Here is a 21,186-nt window from a genome sequence, read left to right on the forward strand (position 1 = left end):
TTGGGTGGGAGACTTGTACAGTTCTGTTAAGTTCAGGGAAGACTCACTGAGAAGGCCTGGAACAATCATCATTCAAGAAACATGAAAGTGTGAGCTCTGATATTCCCGGTACTAGGCAGGAGGTTGAGGATACAGAGGTTTTAAAAATAAACAGTTTCTATCCTTCAGGAACTTTTAGTCTGCTAAGGGAGACTGGTGAATAAGCAGGCAATTAACTGAGAATGGGATCAGTGCTATCTTTTGATAGGGGTGCATTCAGGAACTCTGAGAGTTCACAGGAAACCATGGAAGCGTGATAGGCTGGGGAAAAGGAAGGGTTAGGAAAGATTCCCTGGAGGTATTGATATCTGAGTCTTGAAGAAGGAATAGGATTTTTGCCAGCTGAAGAACTGTGGGGAAAGGAGAGAAGGGACACTCAGGATAAAGGGGAAAAAGCACAAGAGTGGAACTTGGGAAAAGTTGAAGAATCTTGCCATCTTTGATCTAGACCTTTTTCATTGAGATTTGGCAAAACTGTGATAGCTATAAGTGTTCTGTATACTTTTGGTATTTAAAAATATTCATAATAAATTTTAAGTGAATAAGTGGGAAATAAGTGATGAAAGCAACAAGTACTGGGGCTTCCCTGGTGGTCCAGTGTTTAAGACTTAGCCTTCCACTGCAGGGGTTGTGGGTTTGATTCCTGGTTGGGAAACTAAGATCCTGCATGCCTCATGGCCCAAAATCAAAACATAACGGAAGCAATCTTGTAAGAAATTAAATAAAGACTTTAAAAAATGGTCCACATGCAAGAATATACAATGGATTAAAGACAATCTCTTTAACAAGTGGTGCTGGGAACTCTGGTCAACCACTTGTAAAAGAATGAAACTAGAACACTTTCTAACACCATACACAAAAATAAACTCAAAATGGATTAAAGATCTAAACGTAAGACCAGAAACTATAAAACTCCTAGAGGAGAACATAGGCAAAACACTCTCTGACATACATCACAGCAGGATCCTCTATGACCCACCTCCCAGAATATTGGAAATAAAAGCAAAAATAAACAAATGGGACCTAATTAACCTTAAAAGCTTCTGCACATCAAAGGAAACTATTAGCAAGGTGAAAAGACAGCCTTCAGAATGGGAGAAGATAATAGCAAATAAAGCAACTGACAAACAACTAATCTCGAGAATATACAAGCAACTCCTACAGCTCAACTCCAGAAAAATAAATGACCCAATCAAAAAATGGGCCAAAGAACTAAATAGACATTTCTCCAAAGAAGACATACAGATGGCTAACAAACACATGAAAAGATGCTCAACATCACTCATTATCAGAGAAATGCAAATCAAAACCACTATGAGGTACCATTTCACACCAGTCAGAATGGCTGCAATCCAAAAGTCTACAAGTAATAAATGCTGGAGAGGGTGTGGAGAAAAGGGAACCCTCTTACACTGTTGGTGGGAATGCAAACTAGTACAGCCACTATGGAGAACAGTGTGGAGATCCCTTAAAAAACTGGAAATAGACATGCCTTATGATCCAGCAATCCCACTGCTGGGCATACACACTGAGAAAACCAGAAGGGAAAGAGACACGAGTACCCCAATGTTCATCGCAGCACTGTTTATAATAGCCAGGACATGGAAGCAACCTAGATGTCCATCAGCAGATGAATGGATAAGAAAGCTGTGGTACATATACACAATGGAGTATTATTCAGCCATTAAAAAGAATACATTTGAATCAGTTCTAATGAGGTGGATGAAACTGGAGCCTATTATACAGAGTGAAGTAAGCCAGAAAGAAAAACACCAATACAGTATACTAACGCATATATATGGAATTTAGAAAGATGGTAACAATAACCCTGTGTACGAGACAGCAAAAGAGACACTGATGTATAGAACAGTCTTATGGACTCTGTGGGAGAGGGAGAGGGTGGGAAGATTTGGGAGAATGGCATTGAAACATGTAAAATATCATGTATGAAATGAGTTGGCAGTCCAGGTTCGATGCACGATACTGCATGCTTGGGGCTGGTGCACTGGGACGACCCAGAGGGATGGAATGGGGAGGGAGGAGGGAGGAGGGTTCAGGATGGGGAACACATGTATACCTGTGGCGGATTCATTTTGATATTTGGCAAATCTAATACAGTTATGTAAAGTTTAAAAATAAAATTAAATTAAAAAAAAAAAAATAAAAAAATAAATGCAAAAAAAAAAAAAAAAGACGCCTGGGGAGGTAAGAGGGAAATCAGGTAAAGGTAAAAACACGAGGTTAGGGAAACCATTTGGTACAAAAAAAAAAAATGGTCCACATAAAAAAGAAAAAGCGTAAAAAAAAAAAAAAACAGGTATTAAAACATTATTTCCCAGTGCATCACTCTAGATCCTTGGAATGTTCAATGATTTTAAGCAGAATAAAAGAGAAGAGTGGTTTATATGGTCAAATAAATTTGGGAAACATTGATTTTAAATAAAATCGAATAGTTTTCATTCCTGCAAGAATCTCCAGAGCCCTTAATACTCTCATGTTAATTGTAACTAACCAAAAGGAGGCTGGATCATTTATTTCCTCACATATATTTGACCATACACTCTTTTTTAGGCAACCATCTGCAGAACTGAGGCTTTGAGAAGGGTTGGTATAGACTATTCCTTCAGAGAGCTTGACTGAGAAAGAAAGTAGATTTATAGGGTGGCGACTAGAATGGGGTCTGAGTAAAGACAGACATTTCATGAAGTGGGAGAGTAAAGAGCGTGTGTCCACACCAAGGGTGAAAAGCAGGGTGAGGAGGTTATAGACACAGGAGCAGAGGTGCATGACTGGGAATGCAAGCAAGGTACTTGAGATTTTAAGAGGGATAGAATTCTAAAGGAATTCTGCCAGCATCTTTGCTCAGGATGTCAAGATTGTTATAATACTGTGTTCCCATGTACTAGGACCATGTAGGACTCTAGATCAAGAGACTAGACGAACACACACACCAGAGTCTTCTTACTGAATTTAGGTATCAGTTGCAAGAGACAGAAAAGCCAATTCAAACTGACTTATGGAGAAAGAATTTAGTGGTTCAAGTCATTGAAAAGTACATGGTAACTAGCTTTTGCTGCTGCTGCTGCTAAGTCGTCTCAGTCGTGTCCAACTCTATGTGACCCCATAGACGGCAGCCCATCAGGCTCCCCTGTCCCTGGGATTCTCCAGGCAAGAACACTGGAATGGGTTGCCATTTCCTTCTCCAATGCATGAAAGTGAAAGTGAAGTCGCTCCGTCGTGTCCGACTCTTAGTGACCCCATGTACTGTAGCCCACCAGGCTCCTCCATCCATGGGATTTTCCAGGGAAGAGTACTGGAGTGGGGTGCCATCGCCTTCTCTGGGTAACTGGCTTCAGGCATGGCTAAATGTAGATTAACCATATCATCAGGACCCATCTCTCTCTCCTTAAGTTCTTCGTTGGTCACATTCTTAGCTTCCTCATAGCTCCTAGCAGCTTTGGCCTCTTCTATTTGTAATATGGTTGCAGTTCCAGATTTCACATCTACCATCACACCACTAATCCTCCAATGAAGAAAAACTTTCCTTTCTCAGAAGCCCTAGGCTCTTTCAATACCTCCTTAGTCTGAGTGAATTGTGTGTCCTTCCTTGAATCAAGCCCTGTAGTCAGGAGATAAGGCATATACTTAAATCAGTCAGTGCCCAAGAACCCTCATCACCTTCCTCCCGTGAATGGTGCTAATTCCCATAAGGAAAACCAAGAATTCTGTATCTCAAGAGTTGAATATGTTTAAAAAAACAAAACAAAACAAAACAAAACAGTAACTCCCTCTTACTTCCTAAGAAAGGAAACTAACTCCCAAAACAGAGCCCTTAGGTTTTTACCCAAGGTGATTTTAAATTCTAAATGTCAGATTGTGTAGCATCCCAGATCTGACAGCATGAATTAGATCCCTCCGTGTGGAGCACCCAAGTAAACCAAGAGTGTTGACAGCCTTCCTGGGGAATACTGACTGATGCTCACCGAAGAAGTCCTGCAAGAAATCCTCTTTAGAAAGAAACAAAAAGCAGTTTTTGAGAAGCCAGCTTTCACCAAAGACCAGAACCTGTCAGCCACAGGCAGAAGTCATTAGCAGGATTTATACATGCCCGTAGCCAGCACTGAGTCAAAAGGAGATACGCCAAGGGGATTTCTCTCTTCCGGAAACCCACCAGAGGAATGAGGAAGACTTTCCGGGTTAAGTTTCAGAGAACCTAATGCATAAATCCCCTTAACAAACACTGGGATTTGGGTCTGTAACTCATCCCTCTCAGCCTGGGTCCTGTGGAGACGAGCTGCCGTGGCTGCCTTGGGACCAACACAACGAAACCGAGGAAGAGTGGGGTAGGATTTATGGTGACAACGTGGAAACTGCTGAACATGGTGACTTTTTCATATTGTCGCCCTGGATGCATTTCTGCTTTCAGGACACTTGATGATCCCTGAGCTGTGGCTAAAGATCCCAGGGCAAACAGCCAGTTGCTGGGCGGTAGGCATTGTCCCCTCTCTGTGGTTTACAACTCCGTGACTGCATTTCTCCTCTGATAGAGACTGTGCCATAAATTGGCTGGATCCTCCTCCCAAACTCAGGCAAGTTAGACTGCGAAAATCTGGATTCTCTCCCTGTCTGAATCACAGAGGACATGCTTACTTTGCTAAGTTTCTGCCTCATGAGGAGATTTTTAAAACCTGCACCCAGAATGTCTGGATTGCCAGACGTTCTTCCTAGAGGTACCTCTGGCTTGGAGAAAAGTGGCCAGAATTTTGAAAAAATCTTTTTATGGTTTATTTTTATTTATTTTTTATTATTTTTTTAAATTGGAAGGTAATTGCTTCACAACGTTGTGTTGGTTTCTGCTGTACAGCAACATGAAGCAGCCAGGAGTACAGCTCCCTCCGCCTCCACCCCACCCCCAGCCCATCCCACCCCTCTGGGTTGTCACAGGGCACTGGGTTGAGCTCCCTGTGCTACACAGCAACTTCCAGGAGCTGTCTGTTCTGCATGTGACAGTATATGTGTTTCAGTGAGGAACCAGCATTTATATCCAGACAGTGTGCCATTTACTCTGTTTACCTATTTGTTGCATTAGATATAAAGTCAGAATGAATGATGAGACTCAAAAGAAAAAGATCCACAAGGCATTCTGTTGAACAGGAAAGTAGGGATGATCTTGTGTGGCCAACACTGTGCCCCATTAGCACTCTGGCTGTGGATTTGGCCGCCATTCAACAGCTTCCACGGTTGGCTTTCTGCACCCCTTTTCTCTTCCTCCTCCTGTTTGATTGCAAATTTATTTTAACTGAGGATTTACTTGTCACCTCATGTTGACATTTCAAGTTATTGCATTAAGGAAAACACAGAAGAAAGCAAACAAGCAAGTGTATTCCAACAGGTCACCAGGCGTAGAAGTCATACTCAAATTACAAAGAAAAGGAAGGGAGTTGGGCTAGGGGAATGGAAGCCAGATATATTTACAGGGTGTGGGGGTTGGGGAACCCTCCTAACAAAGTCAGATCCTGGATCGTGGATATTTTTCTCAGCTACTGGTGATTCCTGGGGCCACTAAGCAGGAGGAGATTCGGATCCAGCTGAAGTTGCCATGTACTCTTGTGGAATCACTCTACTATTCTGATTCCTCTGATTATAAGTGACTGCAACAACAAAAAAGATAGGTCTGCTTAACTGTTGCCACAGTGTCTCTAGGGGACTGGTTTGCTTTGGTCTGGACATTCCCCAAAGGCAAGCTGAGACCATGTAAATTAAAGAGAGAGAGCTGGTGACAACCAGCTCTGTGGTTTTATTTGATTTTCCAGAACACATGTCCATCAGCATGTTGTAGACAACACAATATGATTAAAGCCCAGCAATAATCACCTCTATATTGCATTTTAATTGGTACAATGTATGACGAATAGTTAAGTGGGAACCACCAGGTATGCTTTTACCTTTGAGCAATGTGTTTGATTCATCAGATTTTATTTAACAGCATGAAATAGGAGTTAGGAAGTCTGCACCCTGGGCTGTGCTGTACCACTCATCAGCCTTGTGACCTTGGATAAGTCACCAAATATCTTTGGATCTCATTTTCCTCAGCTCTAAAATGAGTGGTTTATGCTAGATAAAATCTAAGTAGTCTTCCATTTCCAAAAAAAATCCAAAACTCTTTCTAGTGTCTGGAATTTTATTACTGAGTTCAGGGATCTTAAGTCTCTTTAGCAATTGAGTCTCTTCCTTTTTAATATATGCCAAAGATGGCTTTGTCTAAACTTTGGATTTTTGAAACTGATTTCAGTGAATTGCATCATACACGTCTTAACTAACTTGTATTAAGCAAGAGAGAGAGAAAAAAAAAAAAATAGCAATAGAAATTGTTATTTCCCTGCTGTGAGCATTTGCCCTGGAGTAAATGTGAGACAGGAGTCAGGAATCTATGCCTGCCTTTCAGAGGGTGAATATCTTCCTATTTTGAGTGTGATTCTAACACCTTTAAGACATATATTGTTTTTGCACAATATGGCCCCAAAACATAAGGCAGCTATTCGACCCTAACTACACATTTGGTGGTTAAGTGATGAGCCATCCCAGTGATGGGGGATTGGACTTAACTGAAAAATGGTAAATTGACCTACAAGTGACAGGTAAATATTTGAGTTCAACTTTGAAGGATTTTTGAGTGTAATTTGGTCCCTTCATAATTTTTGCTTTCTCTGATGACTTTAGAGTCGGATAGCCCTGCCCTTTATCCTACTTCCTAAGCATAAAATAGGACTCATCAATAAACACCATTAGATTTTGAACATTTTCTCTCTTGCAGTTGGTCTAAGAAATGATAAGAGTGGAATTTGGGATGGGAAACCATGTCAGAGCCTACCCACTGTACTTTATGGCTGTTAAGGCTGCTAAACTAGCCTTCCAAGACTTAGTCTTTCTCAGTGTCCCTTGGGAACTTGCCTTTCAGCATGTGGTCACCAGCTTGTGCTCATAGACAAACATAAGCCACCAGCTTTGTGCTCAGCCTTCCAACACTAGTAGAATTTAGCCTCAGAAAGGGCTTCCTTTAGGCTAGATGGTTGGTGACATTGTGTTCTAAACGCTTAAGGAAAAAGACCACAAATTTCTACTTGAATGCATCTTATTTTTTACCACCTAAAAGCAAATGAATTGAAGAACACAAGGAGAAGACACTAAGAAGAGTATTTTAGTCTCTTTATTTATGAAGCTGCATGCATTTTTAACTGATTCTAAGCTAAATTATAAATTTCCACTTTAACTTCTTCATCCTTATGTTTCCCTGGTGTCTGTTGTATGGAAGGAGCTTTCTATTTCTCTTGATATTCACATTTCCTTTTACAATTCCAGAAGTACTTCAGGCCTTCAAAACTCTTAATAAATAGGGACTTTCACAGTTATTTTTAAAGTGGTACTACTAAAAAATGTGTTGTGATCTCTTAAAAACGTTCTCATAAAGACAAAATATAACAAGTGTTGATGATAATAGGGATTGATTGCAGTCCTTGTATATTGCTGGTGTGGATGTAAAATGGTGTAACCACTTTGGAAAACAGTCTAGAAATTCTTAAAATTATTAAACACAGAATTACCATGTGATCCAGCAATTTCACTCCTAGTCACCCAAGAAAAATAAAAATATATATCTACATAAAATTTGCATACATATATTAAAAGGAACATTATTCATAAAGGAAAAATGGAAACAACTTAGGTGTTCCTTGAATAATGAATGTGTAATCAAAATGTGGTATATCCATCAGTTCAGTTCAGTCACTCAGTCATGTCCAACTCTTTGCGACCCCATGGACTGCAGCACACCAGACTTGCTTGTCCTTCACCAACTCCTGGAGCCTGCTCAAACTCATGTCTGTCAAGTCAGTGATGCCATCCAACCATCTCATCCTCTGTTGTCCCCATCTCCTCCTGCCTTCAATCTTTCCCAGCATCAGGGTCTTTTCCAAAGAGTCAGTTCTTTGCATCAGGTAGCCAAAGTATTAGAGTTTTAGCTTCCGCATCAGTCCTTCCAATGAATATTCAGGACTGATTTCCTGTAGGATGGACTGGTTGGATCTCCTTGCAGTCCAAGGGACTCTCAAGAGTCTTCTCCAACACCACAGTTCAAAAACATCAATTCTATGCTCAGCTTTCTTTGTAGTCCAACTCTCACATCCATACATGACCACTGGAAAAACCATAGCTTTGACTAGATGGACCTTTGTTGGCAAAGTAATGTCTCTGCTTTTTAATATGCTGTCTAGGTTGGTCATAACTTTCCTTCCAAAGAGCAATCATCTTTTAATTTCAAGGCAGTGATTTTGCAGTGATTTTGGAGCCCAAAAAATAAAGTTTTCTGTCAGTTTCCATTGTTTCTCCATCTATTTGCCATGAAGTGATGGGAGCAGATGCCATGATCTTAGTTTTCTGAATGTTGAATTTTAACCCAAATTTTTCACTCTCCTATTTCACTTTGATCAAAAGGCTCTTTAGTTCTTCTTCACTTTCTGCTATAAGGGTGGTGTCATCTGTGTATCTGAGGTTATTGATATTTCTCCCATCAATCTTGATTCCAGCTTGTGCTTTACCAAGCCCAGCATTTCTCACGATGTACTCTGCATATAAGTTGAATAAGCAGGGTGACAGTATACAGCTTTGATGTACTCCTTTCCTGGTTTGGAACCAGTCTGTTGTTCCGTGTCGGGTTCTAACTGTTGCTTCCTGACCTGCATACAGATTTCTCAGGTATATCCATACAATGGAATATTCTTCAGCAATAAAAAATGAAATACTAGTACATGCTTACAATATGGACGAATTGTGAATTGCTAAGTGAAAGAAGCCAGTTACAAAATACCATATAATATGATTCCATTTATATGCAGTGTCCAGAACTGACTAATCTGTTAAGAGACAGAAAGTAGTTTAGTGGTTGTTGGGCTGGTTTGGGCAGTACTATAAGTCACCAAAGTATCCTCTTTAAGTAGATAAATCATATGGAATGTGAATTATATTTTAATAAATATAATTAAGAAATGGGCTCAGAATATGTCTAATTATATTTGAGTGAGTGAGTGAAGGTCGCTCAGTCATGTCCAACTCTTTGCAATCCCAGGGACTATACAGTCCATGGAATTCTCCAGGCCAGAATACTGGAGTAGGTAGCCTTTCCTTTCTCCAGGGGAATCTTCCCAAGCCAGGGATTGAACCCAGGTCTCCCGCATTGCAGGCGGATTCTCTACCAGCTGAGCCACATACTTAGCATGCTGCAACTTCAGGGAAGTGACGCTATTAGATTTTTGTAAATAAAAGCAGCAGAATTTCCCATGTTGGGTTATTCTTTGGCCATCTTGTAAATCAAATTGTAGCTGATGTTTGCTCATCATTACGATGAGCTGAGCTACTGCATGAAAGTAGAGTGTAACTGTCAAGTGATTACAAAACACCCACGTTAGATACCACGTGCTATTTGATGAATTCGCATCCTTAACCAAAGAGGACAGATACAAAATGGGATGTCACACATGTACATGAGAATTTTCCCATAGGCCAAATGAATACTCTTGATTTTGATACCAGGTACCAACTCTAGTGTAATGAAGTTATGTAGCCTGGGGAAATTCAGTGGAATGCCTTAGTATTATGGGTTATCTCCAGGCAGAACCAGATCTCTTGTCTTCACATCAAGGTAGAGAGAGGAGAATGTATATTTATATGTACATATATAATTGTTGTATTCCCCTATACTATATTATTAGTTATAGTAATAGCTATATAACATAACTGTTTTCCAAGAACTATACTAATATAGTATATATAGTACATATTACTTGTGTGTGTACTCACTTGATCCTCATGAGAGTTTTTTGAGGAAGATGTTTTTAGCATTTTAGGGATGATAAAACCTGGAGAATAGAAGTTATGACTTGCTGTGATTACCCAACCACCTCTCACTCATGACTCGGGAGGCATTTATCAAGCAACTACTACATACAGCCATTAAAGATGCAAAGAGAAATCAAGCACAGTCACTGCCTTCAAAGAACTTAAAGATCTGTGCTGTGCTTAGTCGCTCAGTCGTGTCTGACTCTTTGTGACCTCATGAACTGTACCCGTCAGGCTCCTCTGTCCATGGGGATTCTCCAAGCAAGAATACTGGAGTGAGTTGCCATGCCTTCCTCCAGGGAATCTTCCCAACCCAGAGACTGAACCCAGGTCCACTGTAGGTGGATCCTTTACCGTCTGAGCCACCAGAAACATCCTTAATCCAAGTCTAATATCCTGTCATGAAAGTGAAAGTTGCTCAGTCTTGTCTGACTCTTTGTGACCCCATGAACTGGGGTCCATGGAATTCTCCAGGTCAGAATACTGGAGTGGCAACCCATGGATCGAACCCAGGTCTCCTGAATTTCAGGTGGATTCTTTATCAGCCGAGCCACAAGGGAAGCCCACCAATACTGGAGTGGGTAGACTATCCCTTCTCCAGCGGATCTTCCTGATCCAGGAATCAAACTGGGATCTCCTGCTTTGCAGGCAGATTCTTTACCATCTGAGCTACTAGGGAAGTCCTGTGCTGGAGCAGAATTCAGCTATGTCATTTCAAAGGTAGTTTTGGGGCATCTGTCTCAGGACTCAATGGCCAAGATAAATTGATACATAAATGTAAGATCACTGTGCTAATGGGAAAAGGTGTTATGGAGAACATTTCATTAAATATATGTAAGACTCGTAGGAACTACTCGTTCATTATTAAGTTCTTTGATGATGCAGACCATTGCTCAAGAATCTCTTCCCAGAGCATTTTATAAACATTAAGTAATTTTCATGATGGGTAGTTCCAGAAAGGGTTAAACTCAGCTTCTCTGGGACACATAATGGGAAAGTGGCTGAACATGATTTCAAAGGGATTTTTTAGGAGAGAATTCCAATTACAGAGAAGTAATTTCCCTTTCTAGCTTACTAAGCTCTCTTTCAGACTAATGCAGTTTCAAGATTCATATCCCTTCTCTCCTTATTTCAACAGATATTTTGAATATGAAAATCTTATGTCAAAACTTAGCCGAAGCCTTCATCAGGCTTTTGAAAGGCTAAGTAAGAATTCTGTTTCTAGGAATAAAAAGATTCGGATCAGAAAGATTCTTTGCTGGCTAGAGTTCCTTTTCGGAGGGTAGTTCAAGCAGTCTTTAATCATATTTTTGTTGATTATTTATTAGTTTCCCTGGGAAATCAAAGACTCGGTAACGTAAAATGTGTTTTCCTTAAGATATTTTATGAATCAGAATCCCCAGTCAAGATATAATGGAAAATACATTTCCTTTGCCGATATGGACTAATTGGGAATTAAAATACCTTTCTGTGGTGAGTGCCCCATGTGGAAATGCTAAATGACCCAACTGGCCCGATTGTACCAACCCCGGTTTCTGTACATCCAGACAAACACAGTTTGTCTTCTGCCACCCAGATGAAACTCTTATGCCACTGCTAGATGAAGAGAGTGCTTTGTCAGTAAATCAAAACTGCAGAGAACTAGAACTAATTTAAGTGAAAGGATAGGCTCCAGGCCAGCTGTATGGGTAAATCCACACTGAACCAAATGGGGGGACTATTGAAACCTAATACATGTGTATTCCAGCCATCATCAGCATAGAGTCTCTGTAACGCAAGCTCCTAGGGTTTGTCAGTGTGCGAAGTGTGAAGGTTGACCTCCATCCTCAACCATGTGGGGCTACCAGCCTGTGGCAGTTTGGGCCAATACCGGGCTTGCTCGTTAAAGAGCCAGCTTTGGCTAGCTTCCTAATGGAGGTGAGGGGAATTATGAAATATACTTACTTGTATACAGATCATCCTGATCAAATGAAATCAAAGGGCATTTGAGAAAAAAGTCTGTCAAAAGGGCAAGAATAGAGACTCAGACATAGAGAAAAGACTGGCCACAGCGGGGAAGGAGAGGGTAGGATGAATTGAGAGAGTAGCATTGAAATATATACATTACCAAGGGTAAAGTAGCTATCAAAAAACTGCCATATAGCACAGGGAGCTCAGCCTGCTGCTCTGGATGACCTAGAAGGGTGGGATGGGGTGAGAGGTGGGAGAGAGGTTCTAGAGAGTGGCTGATTCATGTTGATGTATGGCAGAAGCCAGCACAAGCTTATAAGGCAATTATCCTCCAGTTAAAAATAAAATTTTTGGAGAAGGAAATGGCAGCCCACTCCAGTATTCTTGCCTGGAAAAATCCCATGGATCGCGGAGCCTGGTAGGCTACCGACCATGGGGTCGCAAAGAGTCGGACACGACTGAGCGACTTCACTTTCACTAAAAATAAATTTAAAAAGAAATTTGATGCATTTTATACTGTTGAGTGGGCTTCCCTGATAGCTCAGCTGGTAAAGAATCTGCCTGCAATGCAAGAGATCCCAGTTCGATTCCTAGGTCTGGAAGAGTCCCTGGAGAAGGGATAGGCTACCCACTCCAGTATTCTTGGGCTTCCATAGTGGCTCAGACAGTAAAGAATCCATCTGCAATGCAGGAGACCTGGGTTCGATCCCTGAGTTGGGAAGATCCCCTGGCAGAGGGCATGGCAACCCATCCCAGTATTCTTGCTTGTAGAATCCCCATAGACAGAGGAGCAAGGCAGACTACAGTCCATGGGGTCACAAAGAGTTGAACACGACTGAGCGACTAAGCACAGCACAGCATACCACTGAGTCCACTATAGTTTTGGGAAACACGAGATGCACTTTCATGAAAAATGCAAAAGCAATTCAGAATAATAAAATGTGTGTGCGCGCGCGCGCGTGTGTGTGTGTGTGTGTGTGACAGAGGCAAGTGGACCTTGGTAGTGAAGCGCACAACTCTGGAGTCAGTCTGAGTTCAAAGTCCACTCTGCCACTTCCTGAGAATGAGACCTGGAGCAAGTTGTTTATCCCTTCTCTGCTTGGATCGTCATCTGTAAAATGGAGATGATAAGAGTGCCTACCTCGTAAAGTTGCTGTGAATTAATACATGTGAAGGTGTTGAAAGTGCTGGCATGTTATAAGCATAACACAAATCGGTTGTTAATATTATAGAGTAGAGATCACAGACTTGAATGCGTACAACACCCAGGAGTACCAGCACAGTCATCGCAGGCAATAGAGACAGGGCCGAGTGAGTGGCCGGACAGTGCAAACTACTCACTGGAAGCACCACTTGGCACTGCACTGGATGTGACTGCTGCATTGTATATGACCCCATCCCACGTTGCCATATCTTCTGGTATTTCAGAGGAAGCTGAAAATCTGGGTTTTATTGAAAATCACCCAACTCTTTTCACTGCAGTTGATTTATTTTAAAACCCTCTACAAGCCAAATAAAGCTCTGTCTGCAGGCTATGACAGAGAAGGCAATGGCACCCCACTCCAGCACTCTTGCCTGGAAAATCCCATGGACGGAGGAGCCAGGTGGGCCGCAGTCCGTGGGGTCGCAAAGAGTCAGACAAGACTCAGCGACTTCACTTTCACGTTTCACTTTCATGCATTGGAGAGGGAAATGGCAACCCACTCCAGTGTTCTTGCCTGGAGAATCCCAGGGACGGGGGAGCCTGGTGGGCTGCCATCTGTGAGGTCGCACAGAGTCAGACACGACTGAAGCGACTTAGCAGCAGCAGCAGCAGGCTATGAGCCACCAGCTCATGACCTCTTTGGTCTAATAGGGAAACATTTTAATGGAGCTTGTGGAAATCCATCTGATGAATTTATTCTCACACTATGAAACAGGTTCATTTTGATTCCAGAAATATTCAGGGGGTTTCTACTAAGTGCCCAGGCTGCAGTAGAGGCCATGACAGACAATCTGAGGAACACACACACTTTATAAGGCTTTTGAAGAGAAGGCAACACGTGGCACTCAGTAGAAACTGAATAAATGTAGGTTCCAGCTCCCTTTACCATTAGTCTAGGCTTGATTCAGTAAGTGTTTGGGCGCTAACTCAGATTTCTGTGTGATAATCTTTGTGATGCAGTTAGAAGTGAATGAACCTCCAAATACTGTTGCAGAAACACTCTCCTACAGCTCTATTCCTTTTAAGTTTCCTGGTTCTTCTTTGGTTCATCTCCTTAACTCTTATTTGATATCACATCAGTACTGAAGGGATTTGAGCTATGATATTTTGCAGTTATTTGCATGTTGCTCCACAAATTTTTCTTGTTTTCTTCTTTGAGAGTACGAGCTCCCTTCATGCTTTCAAAGGTGTTCCATGGGACTCTAATTCTGTGAGCTAAGCCAGCGTCATTTGGAGAGTATTATACAATCCCCTGCTTGTTCTTGGAGATTGACAAAGCATATTAGCAGAACCCGCTAAAGGCTCTCGAAGGGGAAAACCGAACCCCTTCTCCTTTCTCCCCAGTTAACGCATCTGAATATGCCCGGTTTCTGATACTGTTTGACCCATTAGGGGAAAAGCTGGATTGTTCAATTATAGTTCCCGTTAGAACTGTAGTTGCCTCCAGTTTCTTCTCTATGCCAGCTTATACAGGTAAATGTGTCTCCAAAGACTCAGACTTTATTTTCAGTTCGAGTGTGGCAGCGGGCATCTTGTTGCTGCCTAACAATTGATTTCTAAGTTTCTTGAGGAAAGAGACTGTCATCCTGTCCTCTCCCCAGCATCAAGCTTCCACAGTAAGCGTTTAGTAGACGTACATTGAATGCTGTCTCATATATATATATATATATATATATATATATATATATTTGAGACACATATAGCCACCAGCTTACCTGGTGGCTCAGTCAGTAAAGAATCTGCCTGCAGTGCTGGAGACTGCCTGCAAAGCAAGAGATGGGTTCGAGCCTAGTGAGCTACAGTCCATGGAGTAGCAATGAGTCGGACACCAACCACTTTATATAGATACATGTATATCAATCATAGGAGGTGTTAACAAGAGATGAATTCTGATAAAGAGTGGATGGGTATTCGGGGGTCCTATTCTTGTAACTTTTCTGCACTTTTGAAATGATTTCCAAACTTTAAAATTTCTTTCCATCAAATTGTGCTTTTAAATGGTGTCAATTATACCTCAGTTAAAAAAAAAAAAAAAAGATTTCAAGGTCTAACAAGCTTGAGAGATAGGAGTAAAAGAAAGGAAAATGGAGGGTGCCCATAAAACAGGTCAAGAAAAGAGGTGGAAATTTACTGGGAGAAGAAGAACAAGTGAGCAATCAATTCTGCAGCTTGGGATTTCCCCAAAGATCAGTGCCTGATAGTGGTTTCAAGATAGCATCTCCCAAGAGCCCGGCTCCCAGACTGCATTCCACCTCGGGTCTGCCCGGGCCTCCCAGCAAGCCTTATGCTTATGGTGTCTGCCAGCACATTCTGTCTTCGCAGGTTGCTGACTCCTCCACACTCTGTCCACCCACTCCCCCCGCCTCCTACATACACATCTGGTCTTTCTGCTGTGAGTCCAGCCCAGTAATCTCCTCCACCATGATGTAGCTTCCTCCATGACTCAGTCACCCAGGCACACTGCTCAGCACTTCATGGCAAGACTCAACCTGACCCTTCTTTAGAGAAAGAGGAGTTCGTATCAGAGATGAGGGTTCATCTATAAAGTGACATTTCCCACCCATCAGCCACTGAGGAACTGGAGTTTATTTTTGACCATCCCCATGAGCTTTCTGCAGACCCTAACAGACATGGGAACACAGAGCTGTTATCCCCATCTTTCTGAGCCTCAGTAGCTCTAGTATGTCTTTTTGTTGTGGGCAGAGTGCTCATTCTTTGGCTTTAATGTAATTCCTTCCCTTCTAGATCTTTGCGTTTGTAAATACTCAGTAAAACATACATGGGAAATCAATATGACATGCCCCAACCCAATTGTAATGGTCATAGAAAGACCACTGTAGCCTTTAAAATCAGGCCTGTTGACACTCGTATTTTCATAACCAGTCCCTCTTCCTCACCTCTTGAGCTGTATGAACATGAGCAATTTAAGATGATAAGAGTCACAGGATTTTAAATAGCTTAACTCCTAGGTGTGTTTGGTATGGAAACAAAGATAACCCTGTTCAAGAGTGAATTTGTGCCTCTGGGTGAATGGCCAGGTGTTCTTTTAACTGAACCGTGAGACTAATTTCTTCCTGGCCTCTGGAAACCAGCTGAAGCAGTGGCCCAGCTGGTATATCTTCAATCTTGCATACCAACATCTTTCTCTGATTCACAGATTTCCTTTATCCCCAGCACTTCCTCTGGTATGTGCATCCCCAACAGTAAGCGATATCTCTTACTGGATTTGGGCATTTTTAAGTCGCGAGTCTTCTGGAGCAGGGAAGAAGCAGGGTGGATGGTTACAATAGACTGTTTCCAGAGGGAACCTGCCTTTAATCTCACTCACCTCTGACTCTCCTGCATTGGATGGTCTCCACACTTACAAGGAGATGACACCGAAGTCATTGAGGATAACTTTATGAACACGACTCTTTTTAATATTTCAGTGATCTCAGAGAAAACAAAGTTAACCTAGATCCAGTTGTAATATCCTTGACTAGGAGTGTAAAACAACAAGAAAAGTATGCCGATGGTTATCTAAAGAAGAAATTTCTTTTGGAAATTTTCCAAGAACTTTCAGTTGCAGAGCACAGCCTTCGTTATTAATTGACTCACTTTCTTTTTTTTTTTATTGGACTGTAGTTGATTGACAGTGTTGTGTTAGTTTGAGGTATACCCCAAAGTGATTCAGTTATACGTGTTATCTATTCTTTTTCAGATTCGTATCCCATTTAGGTTGTTACAGGGTACTGAGTAGAGTTTCCTGTGCTGTGTGGTAGGTCCTTGTTGGTTATCTGTTTTAAATGTTGCAGTATGTACATGTCCATCCCCAACTCCCAGTCTGTCCCTTCCCCCTCTCTCATACTCCCCTACCCCAGTAACCATGGGTCATTCTCTAAATCTGTGTTAGCTGACTCACTTTCAATGATTGGGGATTTGGAGAGCCCTAGGGATTTACTTGGTGACTCACTGAGTAAAACTTGATATTGGGAAAGCAGAAGTCTACACCTGATATTCTGGTGATCCTCAGAATACCAGATCATATCCATCATTTATTTCTCCCAAATAACTGTGACATATAAGATTCTCCATGCACTAGCAAGGGTATTTGAAAGTCATAAGTTAAGTGATAGAAGACCACTGTCGGCAGCGTGTGCCTGTAGACACTTCTACTATGCTCTGTATCCTATATTGCTTACAGTTATTTGAAAGGAATTGCAGTTTCTTTGCTACTGATAGATGGGCTTTGGTTTTCAAGAGCCTGTAGTGTTTCGGTTGAAGCCCTGTCTCTTTTAGAGAGGAAATTTACAGGGGTTCCCCAACGTGAGCTGCAACAGGAGGCAAACTGGAGAACCTCCTTTAGTCCCATGTGCGTGTGAGGATTTTGGTCCATTAAACCAAGTCATCACTCCTACGGCTCACCTGGAGAATGCTATTCTCGTTGGCCCGAGTCTAGCTTGCCTGAAGTGTGTGCCATAAGATGTGAGAGGTTTTCGGGCATTTTATATTTTAATTTTTGAAAATGATTGTGTATTTATTTTGGCTGCACTGAGTCTTCGTTGCTGCACATGGGCTTTCTCTAGTTGGGGCATGTGGGGGCTACTCTTCATCGTGGTGCACAGGCTCCTCCTTGCAGTGGAGCGTGGGTGCTAGGGCACACAGGCTTTAGTAGTTGCGGTGCATGGGTTCAGGAAGTTGGGCACCCTGGCTTAGTGGGTGGCATGTGGGACCTTCCCAGGCCAGGGATCAAACCCACATCCCCTGCATTGGCAGGCGGATTCTTAACCCTTGGACCACCAGGGAAGTCCCGCCGGGTTATCAGCCATTTTTAAATGAAGAGAGGTGTCCTGGTTATTTCAACGGCAGAGTGCCTTGAACTGGACGTTGTCAGGTGCCTGCATGTTACAGAAACAATGAGGTTTCATGTCAAGTAGTAGAGCAATGTTCACTCCTAAGACTGTACATTCCTCGTTCTGTTTACACAGAGTCGTGTGTTGCCGCAGTTCTTTACACTCGGCGACAAGAGATTCATTTTCAAAAAGGAATTTCCTGTGACTAATAACTAATAATAAAATAATAGAGACTTGCCTGGCGGTCCAGTGGTTAAGACTTCGCCTTCCAATGCAGGGGGTGTGAGTTCAATCCCTGATCGAGGAACTAAGATCCCACATTCCTCTCGGCCAAAAAACCAAAACATAAAACAGAAACAATATTGTAATAAATTCAATAAAGTCTTTTAAAATGGTCCACATTAAAAAAAATTAATAATAAAGTAATAAAGCTGTATCCATAGTAGAAGGGACTGGGACCAGAGCAGGAAGTCTGGACTAGCTTTTGAAAAAAAAAAGATTTAAAGATGTTAAGACTTTGGAAAAAGTCAACTTAAAATATAACATGAGTAATGATAACAATCATATTTCTTGGTTGCTTATCATATGCCAAATCCTATGCTACATGATTGTGTAGATGGTTAAATTTCATCTTTACAAGACTCTCCGAAGCAAGTGCTTTGTTATCCCGATTTGCCTGATAAGAAAGGTGAGACTTCACCCTGTGACTTAGGGTGTGACGGCATCCAGCAGGGAAGGAAAACAGGCTTTCAGCTCACATGGTTGGCCTTAGAGCGCTTGCTCTTGGCTGGGTTTTTTTTTTTTTTTTTATCTTAACCTCATATATCATTTCTTTCTGCAGCAGAGGTCACACACGAAGAGCCAGGAGGCCAAGTCTGGCCTCAGGTAACAACAGTGGAGCTCCTCAGCTATGGAGCAATTACTGTGTGTCAGGATTGTTTTATGTACCTTCTTTTATTCCTTCATTTTATCCTCAAAACAACTCTATGAAGTAGGCAGCGGTTACTATCCCCATTTACATGTGAGGAGAAGTGACATTCAGATTAAGTAATGTATCCCAAATGTTGGCACAGCTAACATGCAACTCCAGACAGTCTGGTCCCAGAATCCATCCTTTTAACTGTTTTGTTAAAAAAAAAAAAAAAAAAAAGCAGTTGCTTGCCAACACTTTTTTAATAAAATTTTTTTAAATTGAACTATAGTTGATATATAATTTGTGATAGTTTCAGGTGAGGCATACACTGAAGTGATTCAGTTATGCATGTATTTTTTCCTTCAAATTCTTTTCCCTTATAGGTGGTGGTTGTTGTTATTTAGTCGCTAAGTCATGTCCAACTTCTGCAATCGTATGAACTGTAGCCCTCCAGGCTCCTCTGTCCATGGGATTTTCCAGGCAAGAAAAACCCACTGGAGTGGGTTGCCATTTCCTTCTCCAAGAGATCTTCCCAACCCAGGGATCAAAGCCTCTTCTCTTTCATCTGCTGCCTTGGTAGACGGATTCTTTACCACTGAGCCACCAGGGAAGCCCCCGTTATAGGTTATTACAGAATATAGTTTATTCTATTATTACAGACGTATAATTCCCTGTGCTTTATGGTAGGTCCTTATTGGTTGTCTATTTTATATGTAGTGGTGTATATATTGGGGCTTCCCAGGTGGAGCTAGGTTCCCAGATGGTTCCCAGGTTCGATCCCTGGATTGGGAAGATCCTCTGGAGGAGGGCATGGCAACCCACTCCAGTATTCTTTTTTTTTTTTTTTAATTAATGTATTTATTTTAATTGGAGGATAATTACAGTATTGTAGTGGTTTTTGCCATACATCAACATGAATCAGCCATGGGTGCTCATGTGTCCCCCCATCCTGAACTCCCCTCCCATCCCTCTGGGGATGGGGTGGGGAGAGAGTACCATCTTGTCCCAGAGCACCTGCTTTAAGTGCCTTGCTTCATGCATGAAACTTGCACTGGTCATCTATTTTACATACGGTAATATACATGTTTCACTGTTATTCTGTCAAATCATCCTACCCTCGCCTTCTCCCACATAGTCCAAAAGTCTCTTCTTTACATCTGTGCCTCTTTTGCTGTCTTGCACATAGGGTCTTCATTACCGTCTTTCTAAATTCCATATATATGTGTTAATATACTATATTGGTGTTTCTCTTTCTGACTTACTTCACTCTGTATAATAAGCTCCAGTTTCATCAACCTCATTAGAACTGACTCAGACGCATTCTTTTTTTATAGCTGAGTAATAGTCCATTGTGTATGTATGTGTACCACAACTTCCTTATCCATTCGTCTGCCGAAAGACATCTAGGTTGCTTCCATGTCCTAGCTATTGTAAACAGTGCTACAATGAACATTGGGGTACATGTGTCTCTTTCTATTCTGATTTCTTCCATCCCACTCCAGTATTCTTGCCTGGAGAATCCTATGGACAGAGGAGCCTGGCGGGCTACAGTTCACGGAGTCGCAAAGAGTCGGACTCATCTGAAGTGACTTAGTACACATGCACACACAATGTGTATATGTTTCCCAAACTCGTAATTTATTCCTTGCTCTGTAACCCTGTTCTCCTTTGGGTACCATAAATTTGTTTTCTGTGTCAGTGGGTCTGTTTTGTATATAAGTTTATTTGTATCCTTTTAAAAGATTCCACATATAAGTGATACCATGATACTTGTCTCTTTCTTTCTGACTTATTTCACTTAGTATGATCATTTCTAGGTCTCTCCATGTTGCTGCAAGTGGCATTATTTCATTCTTTTTTTTCTTTTTTCTGATGTGGGCCATTTAAAAAATCTTTATTGAATTTGTTACAATATTGCTTCTGTTTTTATGTTTTGGTTTTTTGGCCCTGAGTTTTGTGGCATCTTAGCTCCCTGACCAGGAATCGAACCCCTGCCCTGGCAGGTGAAGTCTGAACCACTGGGCTGCCAGGGAGGTCTCACCTTTTTTTATGGTTGAGTAATATTTCATAGTATAAATAAACCGCATCTCCTTTATCCATTCATCTGTAGATGGGCATTTAGGTTGTTTCCATGTCTTGTCTATTGTAAATAGTGCTGCTCTGAACATTGAGGTGCATGCATTTTTTTAAATTAGCGTTTTCTCCAGCTCTATGTGGCGGGAGTAGGATTGCTGGATCATATGGTAGCTTTGTTTTTAGTTTCTTAAGGAACATCCATACTGTTCTCAATAGCAGCTGCACTAGTTTACATTCCCACCCGCAGTGTAGGAGGGCTCCCTTTTCTCCACACTCTGGCA

At 41.7% G+C, this 21,186-nt stretch overlaps 1 protein-coding gene across 5 annotated transcripts in view; it reads left to right on the forward strand.

Moving 5' to 3' along the window:
- The window catches only part of FTO (FTO alpha-ketoglutarate dependent dioxygenase), a 422,823-nt gene that overhangs the window by 299,925 nt on the left and 101,712 nt on the right, over positions 1 to 21,186 (forward strand). The gene's annotated exons all lie outside the window — the stretch shown is intronic.

This window comes from Bubalus kerabau, chromosome 17, assembly GCF_029407905.1.
Source record: "Bubalus kerabau isolate K-KA32 ecotype Philippines breed swamp buffalo chromosome 17, PCC_UOA_SB_1v2, whole genome shotgun sequence".
In the NCBI taxonomy this organism is placed as follows: domain Eukaryota; kingdom Metazoa; phylum Chordata; class Mammalia; order Artiodactyla; family Bovidae; genus Bubalus; species Bubalus kerabau.